This window comes from Chinchilla lanigera, unplaced genomic scaffold (genome assembly GCF_000276665.1).
Source record: "Chinchilla lanigera isolate Chin_1 unplaced genomic scaffold, ChiLan1.0 scaffold00006, whole genome shotgun sequence".
NCBI lineage: Eukaryota > Metazoa > Chordata > Mammalia > Rodentia > Chinchillidae > Chinchilla > Chinchilla lanigera.
The window spans coordinates 21,514,679-21,526,358 of NW_004955407.1; the positions used below are offsets into that span (position 1 = coordinate 21,514,679).

The 11,680-nt window shown below is 35.4% G+C and overlaps 1 long non-coding RNA gene across 2 annotated transcripts; it reads left to right on the forward strand.

Annotated features, from left to right (window-relative positions):
- The first annotated feature begins 4,173 nt into the window (after positions 1 to 4,173).
- LOC106147011 lies at positions 4,174 to 10,811 on the forward strand. Of its 2 annotated transcripts, XR_001231706.1 has the most exons (4): positions 4,174 to 4,308; positions 4,783 to 4,818; positions 6,323 to 6,423; positions 10,746 to 10,811. It is a non-coding gene; the product is annotated as an uncharacterized LOC106147011 (long non-coding RNA). The 2 variants fall into 2 exon arrangements; XR_001231707.1 differs by lacking the exon at positions 4,783 to 4,818.
- Positions 10,812 to 11,680: the final 869 nt, after the last annotated feature.

Genomic DNA, 11,680 nt, shown 5'->3' on the forward strand with positions numbered 1-11,680 from the left:
TTATTCCTCCTAGCATTTAAAAAACTCTTGATACTTTTCTAGTATTTTGTAGGAGACAAGATGTGGTTAATAATGTGGCTTGATCTGCTGAAATTCAGATTCAACCCTCATCTACTTCTGACTGACTGTGTGATTGGATGTAAAATATATAATACACCTTCATCTTCACTTTTTTGCCTTAAAATGAAATAATGCATAATAATACTGTTTGATGATTAAATGAGATATTTAACAAAGTGAATCACTGCACTGTACTCAGCAAGCATTCAATAAATAGTAGCTATTTTATATTTGAAAAAGTACAATATAAAAGTCCAGACAGATAATAACTGAGGAGTGTGTATTTTAACCATTTACAGCTTTCAATCCCAAATATATTTACTAAATCATTACAAAAAATACTCCCAGATTGTGATTAATGTCTAGCTTCAATGGATTAAAGATGTTATTACTTATTATAAAGCACAGATCATGTCCCAAAATAGAGCAAAATTTGCTTGGGAGTGGGAGCTTAATTGGCCTAGAAAAATATGACTAAATTGTAGGACAGTCCTAAAGGACTGCATGCTGATGATAGCTTTGAATTTAATATTTGATCAGTCAACAGAGTGGTTTGTTCTTTTCCAGTTACATTCAGCAGCATGTTTACAACTAAAATGCAGAATAGGATGTAAGCAAATTTGGCAGTTTACTAGTAGGCTGTAAGACGTACACCTTAGGCAATTAGGGGGTGGTAGGTTAGGGGTGGAATGTCGCTCAGTGATAAAGCATTTGATTGGCATGTGAGGTTCTGTGTTTGATGCCCAGAACAGAGGTTAGGGAGTGGATAAGCCACACTGCAGAACATGAAATAAATAATACTCATTAGATTAAATCAATACAAGGTAATATCTTGCTCACATTGTATATCCATCAGGGTCAGTGGGAGAGAGGATTGCTGGTTGTATTCAGACTTCTACAAAGTTAAAGTTGACATTTCAGTGTTTCAATTTCCAAGCATCCTTAGTTTAATGTTTCAATATTTCAATTTCAAGACATCCTTAAATCATCTCTGCTCACAACTCCTATAGCAGAGCAAGGCTATGGCTACTTTTCACAAAAGGACCAGGAACCATGTTCCTCTATGACTGCCCGACAGTCATAGCTTTTGGTAGCAGCACTGAAGCTTTCCATACCCTATAAGTAGAAAAACAATTAGTACAGGATGTATTCTAATGTCAGTTAGAAGTATGGTGAAATCTGTGTTGTAATGAATTTCAGTGAGTGAAGACTTAAAATATTAAAGAAAAAAGGGCAGGTGGCCATAGAAGTATAGAAAAAGTAGAAGTATAGAAAAAAGCAAGTGAGCAGGGAGGAAAATGTAAGAAGTGTTTTAAGCCAGTGACGGAAAAAAGGAAGCCACATAGGTGGAATAACAGTAGTCTTATGAAATGTGGAACAAAAATTGTCCATTTTCAGTTTGAGTGTTTTGAGGGCTTTAGATTAGAAAGAAAATCCAAGATATCATATGAATCAAAAGGGTCAGTGTAGTAAGGAGAGAACTTGGGGTTGATGAGTTTTTACAGATCATGGCTCATGGATAATATCTTTAGAGAACACAATAGAAATTTTCCAGAAGCTAGGGTCAATGACAAATAAGCTAGATTAAGGATTGTACAAATGTAAACCAAACAGGGCTGTGTTTTTATAAGAAATTAAACATTACCTTCACTTTTTGTGTGTATATGTGGTGCTCAGCATCAAATCCAGGTGCTCACATAGGCTAAGCAAGTGCTGTATCATGGAGTTACATCTCTAAGTCTTCTTCAAGTCTTATGATGATGTCTCAGAAGATAAAGAGCACAGTGAAATTTGTATTCATGATCTGGAAGGGCAATTGTGATATTGACATCACTACTTTTTAACAAAACTCTTCGCAGGAACATAGAGAATTCATTGTTTCCATTTAACGTGTACTATCTTTAACAGCTAAAGTGTAAAGAAGTCAGGTAAAGAAGTAAAATAAGTTTTAGGATAGTAAGGACAATTGTTTAAAAGATACACACTATGGGAGCAACAAATTCAAGCAACACAACCTTAGAATGCACAGAGTGTATTTTCCAGTGGACTAGAAAATCTGATCACAGTCTGTTTTCAATGTGGATGAAGAGCATAATAAAAGTCCTAATTAGCTTGACATTTACTTCAATGAAGTAAGTAATGGGTGAGTAACATAATTAGATGTTGGAATAGAGAAACTGCTAGAATTATGTACATGATTTCATTGCTAAAAATTTCTTACAGTGGTGAGGTTTATGCCTTTGTGTTTTATCTAGCTGAATTGTTGAGTAGATAATTATTTTAAAAAATAGATTTTAAAAACTAGATCTATTTAATGAAGGGATTAGAATAAAAACCTATTAAAAAGATAGTGCTCCAACTGTTTTTTGACCCAGTAAATGGTAACTTAAGGAAATAAAAATTTTTAATCACTTAATTTATCACATACCTTTTTTCAATTTCTTGCAATTGAAAATCATAATTTCATGATGTTCATTTCTAATGAACTTTCCACTGATTAGATCAATCTGACTCTTCCTCTAAATTTGAGTTATTAGACATAAGTATATTATATATTTCACATGATCAACTAAAAAGTCTGCTCTAAAAATAAAAGGTTTCAAATTAAGAAATATAAAAAATGAACATGCTGTGGTAACCTTGGAACAGAAATGATGCATTATCTAGAAATTAAAAGTCAAAAATTTCTTCTGTACATGATATGAAAAGGGGTATGTTTTATTAATATGCAAAAATTAATCTCAAGAAATTATTTCTCAAGTGTAATTGTAGGGGAACAAAACACTGAATAACAGTCATCCTAGTTTTGTAACGAACTGACATTTTCAAGTCATTTTCCATTTCCTTCAAAAAATCAAACTACAGTAAGGTTTTGGTTTACAGGGAGAAAAAAAGAAACACTGGAAAACTCTGACACTTTCCAGCCCAGTATGAGGTTATTTAACAGGTAACTCTTAAACAAACTCCATATGCATTACCACTACATTCATCTTGTTTCCTATTTTTAAAAGGTGTGTGAGTGCCTGAAAAGCTTGCATGTGAAATGGGGTATGTCTTAACGATCTGAGAGTAGGGAATATGAAACTGCAGATTTATGCTTCAAAACAGTGGGGTATCTGAAATGCATGAGAAAAAAATTCAAGTTAAAAGCCCAGTTCTACATGACCTCCCTTATATTCATTCTTTGGAAATTTATATGTAAAGAAATTTAGAAGAAATAGAAGGATTAGGAGTAGCTCAGTGGTAGAGTGCTTTTGTGTGAAATCCAGGGCTCAAACCCCAGTACCACAAAACAAATAAATAAAAAGAAATAGGCATTTTGACATTTATACTTCTAAAAATCAATTTCAGGAAACACATTAGTCTTTTTTCCACTGTCATAACAAAATAGTCAATAATTCAAAGTACCTGAAAACATAAAGAAAATGGCTTTCTTCTTCACTGACAGCTTTGGGGACTGAAATCTAAGATCAGCAAGCCTCCACTCTTTGCCCTTAGTGAGGGCCACCCCTGCTTATTCACAGCTTGAGGGAAAAACAGAAAAGGAACTGGCCACATGCAGAAAGGCCAAGAGATGGGGTGGACTTGCTTTACAAAACTCCACTCTCATGAGAGCTAACTTAGTCCAAGAACCTAGCATTAATACCTGCTAGTGATGTTCCCCCAAAATACCTACTTGCCTTATGATAGGGTCTACCTCCTACAGGTTCTGCCACCTCAATATTAACACTGAGTGTGGGAGACCCTGACTGACCTCCATTGTATATTAGTAGCCGTCTGAAGCATTAAGTTTCTGTTGTCTGAGATAAGTTTCTGTTATCTTGCCTACTTCCCCGAAGAGACGCACCTTTCCCTTTAAGTCAGGACTGCCCACCGTTACCTAGCTACTCCCGCCTCTAGGGCTGGGACTGCCCACCATTACCTAGCTACTCTCGCCTTTGTCCGGTTACTTGGTTACTCCCGCCTTAAGAACTTCCGCATTTCCCCATGCCCTATATATACACAGTACTTCCTGCCAATAAACGAGACTTGATCAGAATCCTGTCTTGTCTCCATTCTTCGTGTCTCTTGTCCCTTTATCATCCCCACTCCCCCTCTAGGGTCCTCGTTGACTGTACCCGCGGGCCGGGTCAACTGAGGATAAAGTTCCATCGAGCACATGAAAGTTCTAGGGACACACTCAGTGTATCCAAATTATTGCAGGGAGATGTGAAGATGCTCGTGCAGATTTTATTTGTTTAAAGACAGGTTGTTAAAAAATTTACTGAAGTCATAACTCAAGTTAGTTACTTACTTCATATTGGGGCTAGCAAGTTTGTGATTTCTTCTGGGATAAAAGTGATGAACCAAATGAATTGGAAATTGCAAAGTAAAACTGCAAAGAATTGCAGTCATGTGACGATGATTTAGTCTCAATTTTAAAGGTCATTTACTGGTTTAGTTGTGTACATTAGAAAATTTCTGTCATATATTTGCCTCCAACTCAAGTAGAGCTTATTGAACAAAGAGAAAGCTTTTGTCTCAAAACTAACAGTGCATCGCTTAGCTTTGAGGGACAAGCTCATAAACTGAACTATTTGGAGTATTTTTAAAACTCTCCTAGTTTCAGACCCATAAACCTGTTTAACCATTGATCATATAAATATGTCAGAATACATATTACTAATTTCAAATCCTCAAACTTTTAAATACCAGATTTTTAATTATCATAAAATTTCCTAGATTCTTAGGTACTCAGATTTTTCCCTGATTGTACTGGTAAGTATATTTATTCTCATTAGTTTAATTTTTAAAATCAATCAATTATTATCTCTTAGCTTGAAATTATACCATGGATAAAAAGTTCCAAATTTTGAAGAGTAAAAAGGATTGCACACATTTAACACCAAATCACCACATAGATTTCAATTTCCACCATATAGTATTTCTTATAGTGATTTGTGTCTTCTTTTGCTTTCTGAATTTATCTCTTTTGTATCCTATCTTATTTTTATATTCTAACAATTGTACCTCCCACAAACAATCCTCCTCTGTACAGTATTTTACAACCCATTTCCTTCACATATGTATATATGTTTCTTATTTCTTTAAATCCTATCTACTTTTTGCTACTAAACTTTTATTTAATTCACAAACTATACATTATACCTTCTCTTATATCACCAGGCAGGCAACATCACCCTATATCTTATATCACCAGGCTGGTAACATCATCCCCATATATACCACTGCATTATACAGCTATTCTTATATTTGCCAAACTATTTTTATGTGTAATTTGTACGTGATTGTTCCTTTATAGATCATTGTAATTGAAGTTCATTATTCCATTTTTTTATCCATTTATGACCAAAATAGTTCATACACAAAAGTTGTGTGCATACAAATTTATTACTTGAATAAATAAGCTAATGTGTGCTAATAACAAATCCTGTGCAACAAATCCACATTCCTATGGTGGTGGGATATGACTATGCCATTGAAAACTAAACTATGCAAACCTCCAACTCTCGAACCTCAAGAGGTCTAGAAGATGCTCTTGTGCAGCAAGAAATTACTCTTGTGCAGAGAGTCTTTCATAACTCAAAAACTCTCCAGTATACTTCTCCCAGCTCAATTCCAGAAAAAAAAAAAAAATCCCTTAATTCAGGAATCCAAACAATTGGCACTGTGGACAAATATTTTCTTTGAAGTGGAAGAAATACATCATGCCTTCCTTCCATGAACTTTTCCAGACATTTTCTGTGATATTCACATTAGTAAGCATATTACTAAAACAGTTTACAATTTCTAAAACAAAAATAGAGTTGGACCAAAACTGTTAAGCCACATAGTGAATAAATCAGTGCTGCACTGTCCAAAAATGTTATGAAACCTGAAGGAAACAGAGTTAGCATCAAAGTCGTCCCAATCTTGCATAACTAACATTTACTAACCTGAAACAAAAGTTTCCAGCTCAGAGAGCACAAAATTAAAAGCGTGAAGAAAGAGACCATTGAAGTAAAAGCTACAAAATATCTGATTGCTCTCTCTGTTCTTCCTCATGAAAGATTTAGACATGAAACACTTGTTTTCAAATGCATCTCTGAAGCCTCCTGGGTGTGTAAGTCACAAACTTACTTGACTGGTTTTTGGACTTTTAATATGTGAAACGTTTTGATCAATGGCATGTGAATGAATGGGAAAATTATACCACATCAGAACTTTAAAGATGAGTTAAAGTCTATCTCTTTCCCTCTCTTGTTTCTGTATTCTTCGAAAGAGATAACCACTTCCACATCGGGGCTGCTTCCCTCAACTCCCAGAATGAGGAGACTTGGGTCACAGAGCTGAGGAGTGAGGCTGCCGGTCACCATTCTCAAGGTAGCATAAGTGAGACAAAAAATATTGTAAAGCGCTGATATTCGGAGTCTTGAGTTATTGCAGGTCTCTCATACAGAAACTAATTGATTAAGACTGCAACTATGGCACATGTACTGTGATATGAGCTATGGACATTGAGTGACAGGAAATTGAGTGACAAGAAGTATGCAAATAAAAATATTTAGATAAATAATGATTTATGTTATTTAAGCTGAAATATTTAATCAAATAGCTCCATCAAAAACTGAGGTAATGTAACTAAAGACTTTATGTCTAGATTGTTATTAGCTGTGTTTATTATAACACCACAGGGAAGAGTTGAGTTTTTAAAAAGTCATGCTGCTTTAAATTAGGAGGAAAACAAGAATCCAAAAAGTTCAGTATTTCCATGTTTGAAAGATGTGTCCAACTCAAATCCACACAGCCTAAACATAACAAAAGCAAGAGCCACATAAGCAAATGAATACAAGCCCTAGAACAACATTCAATCCATGGAAGGGAGGACACTGTCTCACTGGTAGGACATCATTGACTTATTACCAGGGAAAATAGACCAAATATGTTAGAAAAGATCACCATGTTGCTCATAAAGTATAGACTAGAGCTATGTTTCAAAAATAGTGGTGTGTACACTGGCACAAGCTGTTGACTGAAATCACACAGCAAAAAGTCACAAAAAGTTTCACAAGTTCCAGTCCAAAAAATGCCATGGTGTTGGTTTAACTTAACAGAGACCATAAATAAAGACAAAACAATCGTTAGGCCCTCAGTTTCTCGTGCCAACTATCTGACAGAGTTGTTCAGTTGCCTTAGTAGATGCATGTCCCCATGTGTCATTCTGATGTAATCAACGAAGGTCATGGGGAGTGAAAATTATTACTCCCGGGGAATAGAGCCACAGTGACCAGAAACAAGGACTGGGGGTGTACAAGCAGAGAGTGGAAGCAGGGTCTAATTATGAAATATTCTGTGTGTTTAGAGAAGCTAAATGGGAGAAATACTGAGTTTAGTTTTTTTACATAAGATGAAAGTGAATTATGACCCACTAGTAGTGAAAATTGGGGTAATGTTTATTATGGTGTGACTATCAGTTCTTTACTAATGCCAGTCAAGATGTAGAATTCCTTTACTATAGTAAAAAATAAAAGTTTCTCATTAAAATGAATGAACAACAATCAGGAAAAATTTTGTTGAACAGGTAGGACTTAAGCCATGTTGTGAAAGTGGAACATCTAGACAAGAAAGGATGAGAAAAATGTATTTTAAGCAAAATTAACAATTAGTGAAATGAGGAAGTACTGGGCAGAAATTTGGCTTGCTGGAGGTAATTTTGATTATTGAAAACATTAGATAACAGAGAAGAAAAAGAAATGGGCTAAAACTTGAACAAGTTCATAAGTTTTTGAAAGATTCTTGAAATGGGCTGTGTTTGGGAGGTCAAGGTGCAGGAGAGATGGGGCCTGGCTCCTGGTTTGTGGGAAATCCCTCTTCCATTTTTGTTCCATGCTTAAAGTCCAGGTTTCCTATGTTCCCCAACATCCCCCACCCTGTTCACACCACCTGAGAATGTGTTTTGTTTTGTTTTGTTTTGTTTTGTTTTGTTTTTTTGTTTTATTTTTGTCAGTACTTGAGATTGAACCCAAGGCCTTCTTACTGAGCTATATTTCAAATCTTTTTAGTTTTCTTAATTTGGAGACAGGGTCCCCTTAAATCTCTAAATTGCCAAGGCTGGCCAGGTGTGGACGTACACACCAATAATCCCAGCACTTGGGAGGCTGAGGCAAGAGGATGGCTGTGAGTTTAAGGTCAGCCTGTACTACACATTGAGACTGTCTCAAAAACATAAACAACAAAAAAAAATTTTTAAATAAGGGCCATGTGTGGCGGTGCACTTTTGTAATCTCAGCATTTCGGAGGTTGAGGTAAGCGGATCGCCGTGAGTTCTAGGCATGCCTGGCCTACACAATGAGTTCAAAGATGGTCTGAACTACCTGACAAGATTCTATCTTAAAAATAAACAAGTAAAATAAAATTAAATGAATAAGTAAAATAGTCTATATCAGTGCTATGCATTTATGAATGTGACATTGTTATAGGCAGACCCTAATTTATGATGGTTAGATACACAAATTTTTAAATTTATGATAGTGGGAAAGTGATGCAATTCTGTAGAAAGCATACTTCAAATTTTGATATTTTCCAGGCTAGTGATATGCCGTAGGATGATCAGGGCAATGATGAGCTGTGGCTCCTAGTCAGCCACATGATCCTGAAAGAAAATAATCCATAAATTTGCAGTGTACTGTGTTGCTAGGGTATGCTGTTCAGTAGGCCAAATATATACAATGCACTTTAGGTGTCTGATATTTTCAATTCATGATAGATTTATCAGACTAACTCCATTATAAGTCAAAGAGCCTCTACATAGCACAGTCAGGTATATTATAGTCATAACTTTCTAGCTTTTCTACTCATAATTTACTGTGAATATGATAAGATGTAATTTTTTTTGAAAAGTACTCCTAATTGAATAGAAAATGAAACATACTTCCTGTGTTTACACTCTTATATTAGATTTGTTGGAAAATATTTGAAAGACAATTTGCATGAACTGTGTCTGAATTCATATCCTTAAAAAGTGTTCTCAATATTAAACTAAATATAATGCACATACATATGCACAGTGACCAATTATATTATTAAAATTATCCACATTATTTAACACAATTTTCAGTCCAAAATATAAAGAGGTATTTGTTTGTATAAGATTAGTAGCTGTTCTATCTTATTTAGTAAAAGACTAGCACTGTCAGTTACTCAGAAGGGTTAAACTTGAATTATACACCAAAGAAAGACCTGTGACCCAGAAATTAGAGTCCTCAGTGACATTTCTTTCCATCTTAATGTCATCAGAGGCAAAATTTTAAGGATAAGAGTTTATTTCAAAATGATGTGTGAGGGCCAGGGATATAGTTCAGCAGCACAAGCACTTACCTGGCAAGTGCAAGGTCCTTAGTTCAATTCCTAGCACACACATACACAAAAAAAAATTGAGAAAAGAACAAAATGACAAGTGAACATCATAGCAATTTTTCTTTCCATCTTTTAGAAAAATGATGATTTCTAATAACTTTTAAAAATTGTTAATAGATTGCAAGTGGTCTGTAACAAAGAATTTTATTTGATTTTATTTGTTGGAGGAATTTGTTGTGTCATTAGGCATCTAACTCATCTTCTAAGAGGTGCACTTTTTTGCCAATATGAAAAGTTTAAAGATGAGCAGATATTAATGTAGCCTGATGATGTCACTCCATTCAACAATTCAATGACTCAATTTAGTTATTTTATTTTCCAATCTTAACTGAATGCTAACAGTTTCCTAGATTAAGATTTTACTCTGAGGAAAACAATAGCCCCGTTTTTCTCTTTGCAATGGTAAATTTGATCTTGATTCAGCAAATTAAATTTGAAAGCTTACCACACAAGCTTAACATTATGTCTTGTATAAATACTGGCAAAGATATGAACCCAAAGAAATTATTAGCATATTTACAACATTGAATGCTGAAAGTAAAGCCTTGTGGATTTAATTAATTTAGTAATTTGCATAAGACTTACATCCTATAATATCATAGTAGATGAAGTGGAGGGAAGGTTTTTTGAGGAACCTCCAAATAAAATTCTTGGCTCAAAACTGAAGTTTCCAGAGAGCTAACCAAAGCATTCCTCTCTAAATCACCTTGATACGGGCTCAACTTAGAAGCTGCTCTAACTAACAGAACTTGCTTTTTCCTTGGATTTATATATGACTAAATGTTCAACATTATTAGTCATTTGAGAAATGCAAATTAATACACAATGGCTAGTGGTCCAAAACATCTTAGTCAAAGCAGAATGGAAGCTCCGCATCTCCTCCTTTGGGTTGCACCTCTCTTTCTTTGTTACCTTAAATTTAGGTCCAATCCCTGCTCCACCCTGAACATAGACATGTCAATTATTTAAGGAGGTTTTGTCTAAAACTGGTATTCTTCCCACACTTCAGACATCAAGGTAAGAGTAAGATATTTTCAAGGTTGGCAGGAACTTTCTCATGGCAGAAAAGGTTTGGCAGTTAAACTGGATTTGTGAATTTAATTGGCTTGGGAGCCCCACCGGGGATTAGTGAAGCACACTCCTGGGTGTGTCTGAGTGGGTTATGGAGGTGGGATCCTAACATTAATTCTAGTCCCTTGTCTCTTTTCTGGTGCTGTTCCCTGTTCTGCATCATGTCTGCCATGACCCTTGTTCTGCCATGCCCTTCTGCCGTGATTTCTGTCTTGCAGCCCGTCAACCATGGACTGAATTTCCTGAAACCGTGATCCATAGTAAATCTGTACTCCATGAAGTGGTAAGTGTTGAGCATTATGTCTCAGTGACAGGAAAGCTGACAGGTTCTGAGAAATAAAGCAGTGCTATTCAAAAAGGAGTTGAAACATAGTATATCAGCAGTTGGAGGCTTTGTGATGGGTGAAAATTTGCAGGAAAAAATTCATAAGAGTCTGATTGCAGGTATATGGTGTGGAATGGACAGAAAAAACAGGCTATGCTCAACATAGAAGGTGTAATATATTTTGTAAGCATAGAAAAAGTCTAAAGATTCCAAATAGCACTTGATATGTACCATTAAAGAATACCAGAGTTAGATAGTATTTAATGCAATTAAAACAGAAGTTTTCAGGAACTATTACAACATTATAAAGAGACCTTAGTGTAGAACAGGACTAAATCCTGAGTACAGTAAGAATGAGAATTTCTAGCTCAGGAAGTTGTGGAAAGGGGACAGAAACATCACAAGAAAGGGTGGACTATGATGTAACTACCTGCATGGATTTCGTGTGGGTAGCAGATCAGAGTGAGTAGATATCAGGTATGTTGGGAGAATAGGTATTGGAGCAGATATTGAGAATGATCAAACATCAAGGGTGGGTGATTCTCAGTAAATTGACCGCAGGATTCTTTCTACAACAGGACAATGGAATCCAAACAAAAATGGCACCAACTGGAGGCATAAATAGCACAGGACTTAGGCACAGTCAGAATGATCGTTATTCCAGAATGGTCACATAGAATTTATGAGTTAGCTTTCCTGTCCCTGAACCATGGCTACTCATATTTGGCTCAGAATAAATTTGTTTCTTATTTCCTTCAGAGCACAGTTGTTATTTTCCACAAACAATACCAAAAGGTTTTACCAATTCCTTTTTATTTATTTCCATCC